Below are 19175 nucleotides of genomic sequence, written 5' to 3'. Positions count from 1 at the left end.
AAAACTGTCACTGTTTGCAGATGACAAGATACTATACATAGAAAATTCTAAAGATACCACCAGAAAACTACTGGAGCTAATCAATGAATTTAGTAAAGTCACAGGATACAAAATTAACACAGAAATCTCTTGCATTCCTATACACTAACAACAAATGATCAGAAAGAAAAATTAAGGAAACAATCCCATTTACCATTGCAACAAAGTGAATAAAATACCTAGGAATAAACCTACCTAAGGAGGCAAAAGACCTGCACGCAGAAAACTATAAGATACTGATGGAAGAAATCAAAGACGTCACAAAGCTGGAGAGATATACCATGTTCTTGGATTGGAAGAATCAACATTGTGAAAATGCCTATAGTACCCAAAGCAATCTACAGATTCAATGCAATCCCTATCAAATTACCAATGGCATTTTTCATAGAACTAGAGCAAAAATTTTACAATTTGTATGGCAACACAAAAGACCCCGAATAGCAAAAGCAATCTTGAGAAAGAAAAACGGAGCTGGAGGAATCAGGCTCCCTGACTTCAGAGTATACTACAAGATAGAACCTACCTCAATATAATAAAGACCATATACGACAAACCCGCAGCAAACATCATTCTCAATGGTGAAAAACTAATCAGGCTCCCTGACTTCAGAGTATACTACAAAACTACAGTCATCAACACAGTATGGTACTGGCACAAAAACAGAAATATGGATCAATGGAACAGGATAGAAAGCCCAGAGATAAACCCATGCACATATAGTCACCTAATCTAAGACAAAGGAGACAAGAAAAGGCAGCCTCTTCAATAAGTGGTGCTGGGAAAACTGGACAGCTACAAGTAAAAGAATGAAATTATAACACTCTCGAACTCCATACACAAAAATAAACTCCAAATAGATTACAGACCTAAATGTAAGGCCAGACACTATAAAACTCTTAGAGGAAATCATAGGCAGCACACTCTTTGACATAAATTGGAGCAAGATCTTTTTTGACTCACCTCCTAGAGTAATGAAAATAAAAACAAAAATAAACAAATGAGACCTAATTACACGTAAAAGTTTTTGCACAGCAAAGGAAACCATAAATAAGATGAAAAGACAACCCTCAGAATGGGAGAAAATATTTTCAAATGAAGAGACTGACGAAGGGTTAATCTCCAAAATATAAATACAAACAGCTCAGGCAGCTCCATATGAAAAAAAACAAACAACCCAATCAAAAAATGGGCAGAAGTCCTAAACAGACATTTCTCCAAAGAAGACATACAGATGGCCAACAAATACATGAAAAGATGCTCAACATCACTAATTATTATAGAAATGCAAATCAAAACTACAATGAGGTATCACCTCTCACCAGTCACAATGACCATCATCAAAAAATCTACAAACAATGAATGCTGGAGAGGGTGTGGAGGAAATGGAACCCTCCTACACTGTTGATGGGAATGTAAATTGGTACAGCCACTATGGAGAACAGTATGGAGGATCCTTTAAAAACTAAAAATAGAACTACCATATGTCCCAGGAATCCCACTACTGGGCATACACCCAGAGAAAACCATAATTCAAAAAGATATATGCACCCCAATGTTCATTGCAGCACTGTTTACAATAGCCAGGACATGGAAGCAACATCAATGTCCATCAACAGAGGAATGGATATAGAAGATGTGGTCATATATACAATGGAATATTACTCAGCCATTATAAGGAATGATACTGGGTCATTTGTAGAGACGTGGGTGGACCTAGATACTGTCATACAGAGTGAAGTAAGTGAGAAAGAGAAAAACAAATATCGCATATTAACGCATATATGTAGAATCTAGTAAAATGGTATAGATGATCTATTTGCAAAGCAGAAATAGAGACACAGATGTACAGAACACATGTATGGATACCAAGGGGGATGGGGGGTAGGAGGAATTGGAAGACTGAGATTGACACATATACACTATTGTTACTATGTATAAAATAGATAACTAATGAGAACATACTGCGTAGCACAGGGAACTTTACTTAGTGCACTGTGGTGACCTAGATGAGAAAGAAATAGAAAAAAGAGGGGATATATGTATAGCTGATTCATTTTGTTGTACAGTAGAAACTAACACAACATTGTAAAGCAACTATACTTCAATAAAAATTAATTCAAAAAAGTATTCCCAATCATTTTTCAAAAATCAGTAATCACCATTAGCATGTGTCTCTATCCAGTCTCAAATAAAACTTGACATCAATGCTGAATCCCACCTCTTACTGAAATATCTACCACCCAGGCCACACTCTGATACCTGGAATCTGTTTCAAGGCGTCCCCCAGGTTTTCATTTTTGATGTTGGGGTGTTGGTTTAATCTTCAGTTTCATTATGAAATCCCATACAGTCCAAACAAACCCAGGGAGAAACACAAACTCGCTGGAATCATCTACTTTTGGGGGTTTAGGGGAGGGTAATTTACCTTGATTAGCTCTTTCAGTCCAGCCATACAGATGGGATACTATCTAAGGAAAGAGAAGCACTCTAGGAGACAATTTCCAGATGTCACTTAGAAACAAATTTTATGAACATTCCATTTGGCATCCTCTTATCTTCAACCATGATTTTGAATCACAGGAAAGAGAAACAGTCTTAGTCATCATTTCCTTTAGCTAAATAAAACATGGTCGTTCAGTTCCTGGAAGGATACTGTAGCTGCTTCAGAGCCTTGTGCTTGATGGTACTCATGCTGTAGTGGGCATTGGTGCTGCTCAGAAGCACAACCAAGGCAAAGATCCATGAGACATTTTTACGGTCAGCCTAAGAAGCATGTTGCAGAGAGGGATTTAGGCATCCACTTCTCCTTCATTCTATTGCTCATTCACTATTTCAGCTGAACTATATATAAACTAAATAGTAGGGCAAAAATCATAACTTTTGAAGACAATCTGAAATTCAAACCTCAACTTTGGTGTTTATAGTAACTACTCTCAGGGCATTATTTAACTGTTAAAAGAAATGAATGATGAGGATTTTTGGCATCTGTATTAATCAGAGACATTGACCTGTATTTTCTTGTTTGGTAGTGTCTTTGGTTTTGGTAGCAGGGTAATGGTGCCTTCTTAGAATGAATTTGGGAGTGTTCCCTCATCTTATATCTTTTGGAATAATTTGAGAAGGATAGGTACTAGCTCTTCTGTATGTGTCTGGCAGAATTCCCCTGGGAAGCCATCCAGTCCTGAAATTTTATTTGCTGGGAGCTTTTTTTATTATTAATTCAATTTCACTACTAGTGACTGGTCTGTCCAGATTGTCTGTTTCTTCCTGGTTCGGTCTTGAAAGGTTGAATCTTTCTAGAAATTTGTGCACTTCTTCTAGATTGTCCAATTTTTTGGCATATAACTGTTCATAGTATTTTCTCATATTTATTTGTATCTCTGTATTGCGCTTTTTAGCCATCTATATGTCTTCTTGGGAGAAATGTCTATTTAGATTTTCCACCCATTTTTTGATTGGGTTGTTTGTGGGGGTTTTTGGGTTTTTGTTTGTTTGTTTTTTGATATTGAGCTGCATGAACTGTTTGTATATTTTGGAGATTAATCCCTTGTCAGTTGCTTCATTTGCAAATATTTTCTCCCAATCTGAGGGCTGTCTTTTCATTCTGCTTATGGTTTCCTTTGGTTTGCAAACAATTTTAAGTTTAATCAAGTCCCATTTTAAAATTTTTGTTCTTATTTCCATTACTCTAGAAGGCGGATCAGGAAAGTTCTTGCTGCGATTTATGTCAGAGAATGTTCTGCTTATGTTTTCCTGTAAGAGTTTTATATTATCCGGCCTTATATTTAGGTCTTTAATCCATTTTGAGTTTATTTTAGGTATGGTGTTAGTGAGTGTACTCATTTCATTCTTTTACATGTAGCTATCCAGTTTTCCCAGCACCACTTATTGAAGAGGCTGTCCTTTCTTCACTGTATATTCTTGCCTCCTTTATCATAGATTAGGTGATCATAGGTGCATGGGTTTATCTCTGGACTTTCTATCCTGTTCCATATCCTGTTCCATTATATCCTTTCTATCCTGATCTATATTTCTGTTTTTGTGCCAATACCATACTGTTTTTATTAATGTAGCTTTGTAGTATAGTCTGAAGTCATGGAGCCTGATTTTTCCAGGTCCCTTTTTCTTTCTCGAGATTGCTTTGGCTACTCGGGGTCTTTTGTGTTTCCATACAAATTGTAATTTTTTTTGTTCTAATTCTGTGAGAAATGCCATTGGTAATTTGATAGGGATTGAATTGAATCTGTAGATTGCTTTGGGTGGTATAATCATTTTTGCAATATTGATTCTTCCAATACAAGAACATGGTATATCTTTCCATCTGTTTCTGTCATCTTTGATTTCTTTCACCAGTGTTTTATAATTTTCTGAGTACAGGTCTTTTGTCTCTTTAGGTAGGTTTATTCCTAGGTATTTTATTCTTTTGGATGTGGTGGTAAATGGGACTGTTTCCTTAATTTCTCTTTCTGATCATTTGTTGTTAATGCATAGAAATGCAAAATCCCTTGTCAGTTGCTTCATTTGCAAATATTTTCTCCCAATCTGAGGGCTGTCTTTTCATTCTGCTTATGGTTTCCTTTGGTTTGCAAACAATTTTAAGTTTAATCAAGTCCCATTTTAAAATTTTTGTTCTTATTTCCATTACTCTAGAAGGCGGATCAGGAAAGTTCTTGCTGCGATTTATGTCAGAGAATGTTCTGCTTATGTTTTCCTGTAAGAGTTTTATATTATCCGGCCTTATATTTAGGTCTTTAATCCATTTTGAGTTTATTTTAGGTATGGTGTTAGTGAGTGTACTCATTTCATTCTTTTACATGTAGCTATCCAGTTTTCCCAGCACCACTTATTGAAGAGGCTGTCCTTTCTTCACTGTATATTCTTGCCTCCTTTATCATAGATTAGGTGATCATAGGTGCATGGGTTTATCTCTGGACTTTCTATCCTGTTCCATATCCTGTTCCATTATATCCTTTCTATCCTGATCTATATTTCTGTTTTTGTGCCAATACCATACTGTTTTTATTAATGTAGCTTTGTAGTATAGTCTGAAGTCATGGAGCCTGATTTTTCCAGGTCCCTTTTTCTTTCTCGAGATTGCTTTGGCTACTCGGGGTCTTTTGTGTTTCCATACAAATTGTAATTTTTTTTGTTCTAATTCTGTGAGAAATGCCATTGGTAATTTGATAGGGATTGAATTGAATCTGTAGATTGCTTTGGGTGGTATAATCATTTTTGCAATATTGATTCTTCCAATACAAGAACATGGTATATCTTTCCATCTGTTTCTGTCATCTTTGATTTCTTTCACCAGTGTTTTATAATTTTCTGAGTACAGGTCTTTTGTCTCTTTAGGTAGGTTTATTCCTAGGTATTTTATTCTTTTGGATGTGGTGGTAAATGGGACTGTTTCCTTAATTTCTCTTTCTGATCATTTGTTGTTAATGCATAGAAATGCAAGACATTTCTGTATATAAATTTTGTATCCTGCAACTTTACCAAATTCATTGATGAGCTCTAGTGGTTTTCTGATAGCATCTTTTGGATTTCCTACATATAGTATCATGTCATCTGCAAACAGTACTCTATTACTTCTTCTTTTCCAATTTGGATTCCTTTTATTTCTTTTTCTTCTCTGGTTGCCATGGCTAGGACTTCCAAAGCTATGTTGAATAAGAATGGCAAGAGTTGACATCCTTGTCTTGTTCCTGATCTTAGAGGAAATGCTTTCAGTTTTTCACCATTGAGAATGAAATTTGCTGTGTGTTTGACATATATAGCCTTTATTATGTTTAGGTAGGTTCCCTCTACGCCCACTTTCTGGAGATTTTTTTTCATAAATCGTTGTTGAATTTTGTCAAAAGCTTTTTATGCATCTATTGAGAAGATCATATGGTTTTTATTCTTCAGTTTGTTAATGTGGTGTATCATATTGATTGATTTGTGTATATTGAAGAGTCCTTGCATCCCTGGGATAAACCCCACTTGAGCATGGTGGATGATCCTTTTAATGTTCTGTTGGATTTGGTTTGATAATATTTTGTTGAGGATATTTAGATCTATGTTCACAAGTGTTATTGGTCTGCAATTTTCTTTTTTGGTGATTGGTATCAGGATGATGGTGGTCTCATAGAATGAGCTTGGGAGTGTTCTTTCTCTGCAATTTTTTTGATGAATTTCAGAAGGGTACATGATAACTCTTCTCTACATGTTTGAGAGAATTCACCTGTGAAGCCATATGGTCCTGGACTTTTGTTGGTTGGAAGTTTTTTAATCACAGTTTTAATTTCATTACTTGTGATCGGTCTGTTCATATTTTCGATCTCTTTGTGGTTCAGTTTTGAAGGTTGTACCTTTCTAAGAATTTGTCCATTTCTTCTAGATTGTCCATTTTATTGGCATATAGTTGCTTGTAGTAGTCTCTTATGCTCCTTTGTGTTTTTGTGGTGTCAGTTGTAACTTCTCCTTTTTCATTTTTAATTTTATTGACTTGAGTCCTTGCTCTTTTTTTCTTAATGAGGCTGGCTAAAGGTTTATCAATTTTGTTTATCTTTTTAAAGAACCAGCTTTTAGTTTCATTGATCTTTGCTATTGTTTTCTTCATCTCTATTTCATCATTTCTAATTTTATTAATTTGATTCCTCTCCCTTTTTTTCTTGATGAGTCTGGCTAAATGTTTATCAATTTTGTTTATCTTCTCAAAGAACCAGCTTTTCGTTTCATTGATCTTTGCTATTGTTTTCTTTGTCTCTATTTCATTTATTTCTGGTCTTATCTTTTAACTTCTAAATTCTAACCTCTGGCTCCTAATACATAGATTATTGTCTGTTTTGTGTCTTTTTGTGTATAAATTGAATTATACAGTATGCTTGTTTTGTGTTGACTTCTTTTACTCAACACTACAACTTTTTTTGCGGTACACGGGCCTCTCACTGTTGTGGCCTCTCCTGTTGCGGAGCACAGGCTCCGGATGCACATGCTCAGTGGCCATGGCTCACGGGCCTAGCTGCTCTGCAGCATGTGGGATCTTCCCGGACCGGGGCATGAACCCTTGTCCCCTGCATCGTCAGGCAGACTCTCAACCACTGTGCCACCAGGGAAGCCCTACAACTTTTAATTCATTAAAATTGTTGGTTTATTTATTCATATTTATTGCTGCATAGTTTTCCTTTTTATGAATATACCACAATTGTTTTATCCATTCTACTGTTTATGAGAACCTGGGATGTCATTTATGGCACTGAGCACATAAGAAATATTTCAGTTGTTTATATATTTAGGATTAAAATTAGTTGATCCTATTGTATATATTTGTTCCTTTAATGGTAGATATTATCCAACAATTTTCCAATATGGATATCCCAATTTATACTCTCACCAAAAATGTATAAAATTTCCAATGCTTCATATTGTCACCATCATGTGGAAATGCCAGACTTCAAAACTGTAATCATTTTTGTGAGTGTCTAGTTTAAGTTGCAGGCTAGTTTGATTTTCTTAGATAATTATTATTGGTAAATAGGAATGTGCAGCAACTTTTCACTTCTATTGCTTACTTGGATATCTTATTTTGGTCTTACCTGTTCAAGATCTTGCTTATTAGTCTTAGGTGTTTTCTCTCTTTTATTCTTCACTTGATGGTCCCTTTATATATTCTGAGGTTGAGTTTCTTTCTGTGTGTGTGTATGCATACATAAATACATACATAATACATGTCTACAAACATACCTGTCCATATATATATATACATATAAATATATATTTATATGTATATATATATAAAATCCTTGATTTTCTTCTCATTCTTTTATGGTGTCTTTGGATGTACTGGGAATCCTAATTTTAAGTAGTTAAATTTTTCAATTCTTTATTTGTGGTCAGTACTTTAGTGTCCTTTTTCTAAGCCTGGAGGACATGAAAATAATCTCTTTAACGTTTTCTTAAAACTTGATTATTTTGCCTTTTACATTTGGATTTACAATCCCTGTGCAATTGATTTTGTGAATGTTGTGATGTAAAAATCAGGTTTTGGGGTTTGTTTCTCCATAGATATAACATTGACCCAGCACCATTTATTCAAAAAAATATGGTTTTCCTATAGTTGCCATGAATCACCTCTCCATAAATGTGTCAGTCTGTTTCTGAGCTCTCTAGTTGGTTGCATCTATCTCTTTACGTGTGCACCAATATCATGATATCTTAATTATTCTAGTTTTATAATAAATTTGACATCTGATAGAATAAGTTATTTCATTTTGTTCTTCTCAATTGCTTTGGCTGTTCTTGGGTTTCTGCATTTTCATGTAAGCTTTAGAATAACCTTATCTTTTTGTTCACAAATATATACCCTTTGGAATTTTGTTTGGAATTGCATTGAATCCATAGATAAATTTGGGAATAAATGACTTTTTAAAAAAATGAATTTTGCATTCTTTGATCTTTATATGTTCCACCATTTATTATGCCTTTTAAAATCTCTCAGTAATAGTCTGTACTTTTCCATATATAGCTTTTGTATATGTTTGTTAGATTTATTCCCACATGTGTTTTACACAAACTTCTTAGGGCATAAATATACATACAGAACAGTGCACATTTCATAAATGTAGAACTCTGTGTATTTTCAAACACAACACATCCACATTGCCACACCTAAATACAAAAATTAGATCATAACTGGACCCCCCCTGAAAGTTTTCCTCATGCTCCCATTTTGGTTCTACCAATTCCCATCTCTCCCCATCAAGCATAACCACTATCCTGCTTTCACATATCATATGAATTTAATAATAAAATATGTACCTTTTAGTATATTTTTTCAATATTATGCTTGTAAGTTTAGTCTATATTTTATACATAGATCATTTATTCTCATTGCTATATAGTATTCCATTCTAAATGTACACCACATTTTATTTATCCACACGAGTGTTGATGGATGTTTAAGCATTGTCCAGTTTTTTTGGATTATTATGACAAAATTGTTATCAAAATACTTGTGCATATCTTTCAGTTCAAATATGCACATATGTGCACATTCTTCTTTTATATATACATAGAAAATGAGCTGTAAAAGCATATGTTCAATATTAGCAGACACTGTCAAACAATCTTATAGTTGTACTAATTTATATTTACATTAGCAGTGTAGAGATGTTCACGGGATCTACAACCTCATCAAGCCTAAATATTGGCAGATGTGTAGGGTAACATATTGTAATTTTAATGACTCATATAGCGAGCATCTTTTCATGTCTATTGGCCAATTGACATCCGCTTTTGTGATTTTGTTATAAAAATGATATCGTTTATGTACTGACCACTGAAAAAAATGCACAACCTAAAAGTTGAGAATCATGTTTTATTCAGCAGATTTTCTGAGGACTTAAGCCTGGAAGGCAGCCTCTCAGATAGCTCTGAGAGACTGCTCAGAAGAGGAAAGGGAGGAGCAATATATATGAGTTTTTGCAACAAAAACCAGGCAGTCAGAACACCAAAAGATGACTGTTAATTAAAGAAAACCAGATGTCTCAAGTTAATGATTTTAGCACTTTTCAAAGTATGGGAAGTTGCAAGTGTCTGGGCTCACTGAAATCATTCCTTTGATATGCAATGTAAGTAACTAAGGCCAGTATACTGTTCTTTTCCACCCTGAGTCCCCTGATGGGGGCAGCTGCAGTGGGTGGTGGCTTGGTGGCTGATAGCCTGTTTATCTCCATGTTACCAAATGCAGGTTCAGCTGATCATAACTTGAAAGCCAATACTCAAAAGGCAAGTGTTTGTTGGAAAGAAAAGTTTGCTTTATTCAGGAGGCCAGCAACCTGGGAAGAAGGCAACTTGTGTCCAGAAACCAACTACAGAGATCCTGCTGGACCATGATACTTTTTACAGGGAGAAACATTTGGGGAGGAGGGCAAGGGATAAGTCTTCCTTATCTTCCACTGTGTGGAGACTTTCTTCTGATTGGTTGGTGATGTGGTAACAGGGCCATGTTCCAGGAATCTTGTGCTCAGCCTGAAGTTACCTTCCTTCACCTGGGTGGGGGGGGCCTTAGTTCCTACAGAAGAACTCAAAGATATTGATATGTATATCCCTTGAGGAGGAACAGAACCCTGACCTATTGCTGCACTATTGTTTCTTGACTGCTCCTCCTTTGTGTCCTCATTTCCTCCCTTCCCTGAAAAGCCACTGTTTGAATACGCCCTTTGGAACTCAGGAAGGCCTGTTTCCTACAAACAAGAAAGGAGGAACACAGAAAGTATTTTTACCTGAGAGGGCCCCACCTGCTCCTGTGCCATTTCATCCATCCTAGTTCCCTCAGGGCTCACCTTTGGGGGCCACTGTGGTGGCTGATGGCTTGATAGCCACAACATCCTCTGTTTGCTAACATGGCAGGTGGCATTCTTTGTCCACAGTATGTAGCTGTTTTTAACATTTCTTTTTTCACATGATCTCTTTTCTGATTTTGTTTTGATATCTGTGTGTGGATGTATGTATTCTTGTAGAGCTGTTTATACAGATATGGATATAACATTTGGATTTACCCACTGAAACACATTTAGGCTGCTTTCATTTTTCAGTACTTCTAAGACCATCCCTAGTTTTTTGGCAGCACATGAGTCTGTAGCTCATCCTCCAGAACTTACCTCCGAGCCAATCTCATGCAGAGAACCCAGTCACCAGGACACTCTGTCTTGACACATGAGACATAGTAAAGAGTTTAGAACAGTCCAATATTATGTGTTGTGGACTTCTATTCCCTTCCCTAGGAATTCACTTTCAGAGCTTTTTTTTTATTGTTGTTGATTAGTACATGACAGCCTTCTTCACTCCGCTAAGAAGATTTATGGGAATAAAAACTCATTTATCCATTTCAAGCAGTCTGTCTAAATTACACAGCCTCCCAAAGGGGAAAACAGATCAAAGAGTGCTTTTATTTTTTCCTGTGGCATTTGGGCAATTTCTAGGGCTGGCTGACATCATGCTGTCTCAGTCAATGTCTGATCACTTGCAGCATGACTTTTGCAGTCTTGGGGAAAGTGACCTCTCACCTTTTAGATGGTAATTCAATAAGTCAGAGCTGCAGATAGCACCTCCTATAAACCCACTGAAAAATGCAAGACCATCCAAAAAGCTCATGTAAGTGTAATAGATTTTACTGAAGATGGGGGAGAACAACTGTACTCCTAAGATTTATTTGCCCAACACAACTTTGAAGGGAACCATGAGCTCTTCATTCCATCAAAGTCCAGCCCTTTCTACCTTGCTGGATCCTTTCTCCTCTCCCTATTTTATTCTTTCCATTACTCACTCCCTTCTTTGGGGAGCAATTGAAATTTCTCTAACAAAGCAATTTAGCAACATTTTTATTGCTTAGATTTCTGCTGATGAAACCTAGCAGGACCCTGAGGGGCCCTCCCAGGTACAAAAGCCCATCTGTGTCTCCTGTTCTTTGTTTGAAGAACAAAAAAAAAGGCTTTAGTCTCCTAAGCCTTCCCTGAGTTCCAAAGAGCAGGCTCAAGCAGTTAACAGGACAATAGAGTCACAGGACTCCTAGTTCTTCCGGAAGGGATAGAGATAATACAAGGATACATATCTCTGAGTTCTTAGACAGAAACTAAGATGCCCAGGCAGGTGGAGGATGGTGACTATATGTTGACCACAAGCTCATAGACCTCAGACTGGTCAGAACCAGAGGTGGAGATTCCAGAGAAATCACCCTGTTACCTCACAACAAACGTATCCAAAGGAAGACAAACATCCTGCAAATTTTACATTTAAGAACACTTCCAGGAAAACCATCAGAGAGTTTAGGCCTTTTGAGGAGGACCCTCCTGTTCTCCTTGCTTGGCCTTCGCAATAAACTTTGCTCCAAACTCTGATGTTTTGGTTTGTTTGGCCTCACTGTGTGTCAGGCACAGTAACCTGGACAACACTGACACACCCTTGTTTTCTCTCTCTCTGCTCCAGAAGGCATGCCAAAACAATTTACAGACATGTGCATTTTCCTCTCTATCAAGTTTTGGGGGGGTCAGATGTTAAAATAATGAACCTTTGTTTTATCTTTTGATAATGTTATCCCAATATCTATTCTGCTATATTCTAAGAGCTCAATTAGTGGCCAGATAACTTTGCTTTGGAAATCTTTGGGAAAATGTACCATAGGAGGACAGAGACATGCAGCTTAAATTGAATTACACATTTTGAATTATATCACTCTGGGAGTTGGTGAAGTTCCTGATGCCGAAAACTCAACCTCTGTGCATGGGGTACCAAACTGAAACTTTGGAGACAGAGTTTTGCGTGAAGTAGAAAAGAATAGCTTTATTGCTTTGCCAGGCAAAGGGGGACACAGCAGGCTCTTGCCCTCAAAAACTGTGTGTCCCAAACTGGAGGGATTAGCTGGGAAGTTTTATAGCAATGGTTCAATGTTGGGGTTGCTAATAAGGATCTTGGTGTGTTCAGGGCCTGCATTCTTTAAATTTGGCCTCAGGTCATCTCCTGATGAGCTGTGGTTCTCAAGGTTATCAAACTATCACCTTCTCTCTGGAATGAAGAATGCTTCATCAGGTGCTTCTTCTTCCATTTGTTGCAGGGTTTGTTTCTTCAGAAGAACCCAAAGATATTGTTATGTGTGTCCCTTGAAGTGGAACCAGGACCCTGCCCCAAGGTTGCACGGTTGTTTCTTGACTGCTCCTCCCTTGTCTCTGCATCCCCTCCCTTCCCTGGTTGACAACTGTTTGAAAGGTTTCCGTGCCCAGGAGCCCCACAGGGTCCTGCTTTGTTTCATTCCCAGCTAAGCAGAAGTTGAACAATCCATGGGATTTTTCTGGCCAGTGAAATACAGTGTACCCCAGAGGATGAGTGTGGTGTCTAAAGAGAATCTGCAGAAGCCCATTAGGGGCACTGACTTAATTGTCTGAACACTTTTGACATTCTGCCACGGATTTAGATTTTCCAAATCGGGCTCTCCTTTTGCTCATACAGAAAACATGCTGATTTCCTAGAAATGAGCCTGTTATAAAAGGAGCTCTTCAGTGCTTTCAGTTTCAGTCTGAATTATGTTTACAAGAAATGCCATTTCAAGTGGCCTTGAGTGATTTAAGAGATTGTTTGCCTGGCTGGAAAACCATTATTCTAGATCATTTTGAAAACTAATTACTCTTCACCTTAAACATAAACTATGTTATATATCTATTATAGCTCACTAAAGCTAGAAGAAATAAAAAAGAAGTCATGACTGGGAGCATGTGCAATTTGGAGGGAGCAAGGGGAGAAACATTACGTGAAATAAAATTTCTATTTTATGGCAAGAGAAGAAAAATTTAAGCATAAAAATTTTCTCTGCCCTTTGGCTGCCTGTCTCCCTCCTTCTGATGCATTATGCATCAACCAGACTTCCAGCATTGGCAGAAGTAACTGCTCAACCATAAAGGGCAACATTCTCCTAACACCAAGACAACTCTTTAAGAGAAAACATTCCTTCTTTTTTTTTTTTGTGGTATGCGGGACTTCCTCTGCTGTGGCCTCTCCCGTTGCGGAGCACAGGCTCCGGACGCGCAGGCCCAGCGGCCATGGCTCACGGACCCAGCCACTCCGCGGCACGTGGGATCCTCCCAGACCGGGGCGCGAACCAGGTTCCCCTGCATCGGCAGGCGGACGCGCAACCACTGCGCCACCAGGGAAGCCCAACATTCCTTCTTGATCTTGTAAAGGGCCACAATGACGCTTAGCTCTTGATTGTGTGAACTACCAATAATACGTCATTTTATGTACAGCCCTCTGTCTCAAAAATCTTTTAAAACTGTGCCTTGTATAAAATAGATAACTAATGAGAACCTGCTGTATAGCACAGGGAATTCTACTTCACTTTGCAGTACAGTAGAAACTAACATGACATTGTAAAACAAATATACCCCAATTTAACAAAAACAAACTGTGCCTTGACTTCCAATGGGTGAAACGAGTTCTCAGAGCTTCCTGCAATGCTCTTCCCAGGTTATAGTCCTCAAATTTGGCTTGAATAAAATTTCCCATTTCTTTCATAGATCAACTGATTAGTTTTTCATCAACAATTACATCTAAAAGTTACAGCACCTCTCACTGTTATTTTTCAAGAGCAAGTATATGGCACTTAACATTTTAAATCTTTTATAAACAGGCTAGGAATTTTAGGAAGCCCCAGACTGGCTTGTTTGTAGGGTTGATGGCATGGCCAGGTATCATTTTTATCAGTGTCCAATTCGTTTTCACCTAGTAGTCGCAGTGAGGTTTTTAGAATACAAAGTAAGTCATGTAACCTTTCTGCATAAAAGTCTTAAGAGCACGCATTCTCCATATCGAGGTTACAGGATCCTATATCATCTGGCTCTTGCCTGCCCCTGCCTTCCTCACGTGTTATCTCAGCTTCAGCATATGGCCCTGCCTTAAGGTACCAAACACACCCAACTCTTCTCCAATCAGGAATTTTGTACACAAACTCTCCTTCTGTCTAGAATTCACTTCTCTCATTTTGTTCCTAATTGTGCTCTTACTAAAATTCATCTGAACTCTCATTCTGTCAGGCAAGGCTTGCTGACTGACTAATCTAAACTGGGTCTCCTTTCTATACTTTCTATAGAAAGTAGAGAAAGTATACTTTCTATACTTTCTATACTCATGGCACCCTGTGCTGTATTCCTTTACATTGCTTACCAGAAATTCAAACATTATACTTGTTTGTATAACTTGTTTTAATGTCTTATTTATGAACTAAAAAAATGCATGAGCAGGGACCACGGCTGTTATACTAACCACAGAATGCTCGATGCCGTCCCAATACCTCCCACCGTGCCCAGCACATGGTCAGTAGTCAATACATATTTTCTGAGTGACTAAATGCAGTTATATTTAAAAGTATCCACTTTGATGTCATTCAGAACTGTGTATGACTTTTGCTCTCTGCAGTGTAACTTTGTTTTTAAAAAATATAGAAAATCCATCAATAATAATCAAAGCATGAATTGATGAAGGTGAATCTTGCTAGTATTGTGTTTGTTGCTCTTGCCATCATCATCATCATCATCACCATCATCATTTACATTGGGTTTGCCTTTAATGGTTCTGTGTCTCAAAAGAAAGCACTCTCTCTAAAAGATAAATGTATTATACAAAGCAGGGAAATTTAGGGATTTTACTTAGCCTTGATTTGAATTAATACTGAGAGTTTTGGATTTTATTCTGAGTCCAGTTGTTTACATAATATCATTCTGAATAAAAAATGAAATGAAAAGTTATTGAAAAAAATTAGTAAAATAGGGCACACTTCCTTCCCCATTAATAAAGCAACAAAAATCAGAGACCTGGGAGAGGCTTCCCTGGTGGCGCAGTGGTTAAGAGTCCGCCTGCCGATGCAGGGAACACGGGTTCGTGCCCCGGTCTGGGAAGATCCCACATGCCGCGGAGCGGCTGGGCCCGTGAGCCATGGCCGCTGAGCCTGCGTGTCCGGAGCCTGTGCTCCGCAACGGGAGAGGCCACAACAGTGAGAGGCCTGTGTACCGCAAAAAAAAAAAAAAAAAAAAAAAAAATAGGCAAGGACTTGAATAGACTTTCTCCAAATAAGATACACAAATGGCCAATAAGTACCTGAAAAGGTGCTCAACATCATTAGTCATTAGAGAAATGCAAATCAAAGCCATAATAAGATACATTTCACACACATTAAGATGTCTACTAGTATTTTAGAATACAAGAAACTTGTTTTTCAGAAAACAAGTTTTGGTAAGGCTGTAGAGAAACTGGAATTCTCGTACATTGCTGGTAGGAATGTAAAATGAAACAGCTGCTGTGAAAAACATTATGGCAGTTCCTCAGAAAATTAAACATAAAATTACCATTTGATTCAGCAATTCCACTTCTAGTTATATATCTCAAAAGAACTGAAAGCAGGAACTCAAACATGTATTTGTACACCAATGTTCATAACAGCATTATTCACAATAACCAAAAAATGGAAACAACGCAGATATCTATCAACCTATGAATGGGTAAATAAAATGGATATATTATCACCTCACACTGGTCAGATTGGCTATCATCAAAAAGGACACAAATAACAAATGTTGGAGATGACATGGAGAAAAGGGAACCCTTGGTACACTCTTGGTGGGAACGTAAATCCGTGCAACCACAGGGAAAACAGTATGGAGGTTTCTCAAAAATCTAAAAATAGAACTGCCATATGACCCAGCAATTCCACTCTTGGGAATGTATCCGAAAAAAAAAAAAGCACACTATTTCAAAAAGATACATGCACCCCAATGTTCATAGCAGTGTTATTTACAATTGCCAAGGTATGGAAGCAACCTAAGTATTCATCAACAAATGAATGGATAAAGAAGATGTGGTATATATACACCATGGAATACTCTTCAGCCATAAAAAAGAATGAAATCTGGCCATTTGCATCAATTTGGATGGACCTGGATGGCGTTATGCTGAGTTAAATAAGTCACACAGAGAAAGACAAATACTGCATGATATCACTTATATGTGGAATTTAAAAAAATACAACAAGCTAGTGAATATAACAAAAAAGAAGCAGACTCACAGATATAGAGAACTAACTAGTGGTTACCAGTGGGAGGCGGGAGGGGCAATAGAAGAGTGGGGGCAGAGGAGGTACAAACTATTGGGTGTAAGATAAGCTACAAAGGTGTACCGTACAACACAGGTAATAACTGTAAATGAAGCATAACATTAAAAGTTGTATAAAATAAAGTTTTTTTAAAAAATAAAAATAAAATTCAGTATACATTTTCCATGGAATAATATTCAGCCTTAAAGAGAAAGGAAATTCTGACACATGTTACAACATAAATAAACCTGAGGACATTATGCTAAGTAAGCCCATTACAAAAAGACAAATACTGTATGATACCATTTATATGAGGTATCCAGAGTAGTTAAATTCATAGAAATAGAAAGTTTACTAATGATTATCGGGAAATTGGTGGGAGGGAAATGGGGACTTACTGTTTATTAGATACGTAGTTTCAGTTTAGGATGATGAAAAGGGCTGGAGACAGATAGTGATGATGATTGTAACAACCATGTGAATATACTCAATTCCACTGAATTGTACGCTTAAAATAGATAAAAGAGTAAATGTTATGTTGTGTATATTTCACCACAATGAAAAAAAATTAATATTTTAGGTAGAAGGAAAATAGAACTTGATCGTCTCTGAATTTTATATATTAATGTACAGTCAACAGGGACAGAGAGAGATTGGGACCTCTCCTACTCCAAATATATCAGGGGAGGAATTCATTAATTCATGTTTGATCTGGGCCTGTTCCCTAGACCAATCAAATGAGCCAAGAGTGGGCACCATATTCACTGCAACCTGGGACAAGTGAGCACAAAAACAGTGGTCAGGGAATAAGATCATATTGATGAAGTAAAAGGCTTCCATTCAAATAACAATAAAAACTGAGTAAGGAAGCCACACTTCCAAGGAAAGGGGTACTAGGAAGAATGGTCCAGAGTTGATATATCAGTCACGGTACAGCACAGAAACAGAAACCACTTTAGTTTGTTTACACATAATACATTTGTACAGGTGATAGAGGAATAGAGATCAAAGACAGGGGCCTGTGCAGTAACCCCAGGGCTAAGTAACTGCAGGAAGAAGCAACAATCTAAGGCTGGAGAGACAAGGGACAAAGTGCTGATACTGAAGCCCAGAGGCCTGGGCCTCACAGCAGAAAGTGATGCATCACAGGGCCTCTGCTGGGGCAGTTGGAGGCGCAGAGGAGATGTACCTCCTCCCAGATACTACCTGAGGAACACAGGAAGCAGAGGCCCCAAATTGTCCCTTCCTCCCCACTCACAGTTTTCATCCAAGGCCTCATATCTTGGCTGAACCCAGCAGGCAGGCAAGGGAAAGGAGGAATGTGTGTGGTGCTGAGATGCAATTTCCACAGCAATGGAGAGCAGCAGGAAAGGAGCAGAACAGATCTCAGAGCAAACAAGCAAAGACCAGAAATGATAAGCACTCCAGACACTACTATTAGAGAGACAAAGGGATCTTTCTATTTTAAAAAGGGCTGGAGGGGCTTCCCTGGTGGCGCAGTGGTTGCGCGTCCGCCTGCCGATGCAGGGAAACCGGGTTCGCGCCCCGGTCTGGGAGGATCCCACATGCCGCGGAGCGGCTGGGCCCGTGAGCCATGGCTGCTGAGCCTGCGCGTCCGGAGCCTGTGCTCCACAACGGGAGAGGCCGCAACAGAGGGAGGCCCGCATACCACAAAAAATAAAAATAAAAATAAAAAAAATAAAATAAAAAGGGCTGGAAAAAAACTCATTTTAGCTAGTTCCATCACTCAGACCTGAGATGGAAAATCACATTGAGTATTTACCTAAGGTCAGAAACCTTTTGTCCTAGCCTCACTCTGGGACCCTGGAGTTCAGATTCAGAGCTATAAAGCTCAAACTCTGCTCTGTGAGAGAGTTTGCTCATTTTTCAGCTTCCTCCAATCCAGCTATCAAGATGCTTGCATCACTCCAAGGGTCTTAAATTTGAGATCTTGTGGGTATTTTGTTTCCATCAGATGGAAAAACACAATATTCTCAGCAAACACCTTTACTATTTTGACTATGGGTAATGGTAGGGTTATTTATTACCCCTTGAAATGATAAAGAAATATTACACTCACTTATTCATCCAAACATCCATCTATTTATTCATTCTTTCAATCACCGTGCATCTGGGTTTTACTATGCTTTAACGTTATCATATTTGGTCCTTAGGATTCAATAAGGCACAATTATATTCCCAGGCAAGATGGACTAGATTGAAACCAAACTTAAAGAAGGACTATTTGGTTTCTACTCTGAGTCTTAATCACTATCCAGGTAAGATATATATATTCGCAACATTTATTACTGCCTAAATATTGCCATAATATTATGTAAATTCCCTATAGGGGGTAACCTGCATGAGAAGAAGATCTTTACTTTGCTCTCGTCACATAATCCAGAACAATGGCAGGTAGGGCATAAGAATTTAGTAAACAGTGTAAATAATTGGAACTAAGTATTCCTTAATGAGTACTAGATGTGTGAATAAATTGTTAACTACTTTTGAAAGCCTTTTTCTT

The sequence above is a fragment of the Physeter macrocephalus genome, chromosome 4 (genome assembly GCF_002837175.3).
Source record: "Physeter macrocephalus isolate SW-GA chromosome 4, ASM283717v5, whole genome shotgun sequence".
NCBI lineage: Eukaryota > Metazoa > Chordata > Mammalia > Artiodactyla > Physeteridae > Physeter > Physeter macrocephalus.
This window is presented reverse-complemented; position numbering follows the sequence as displayed.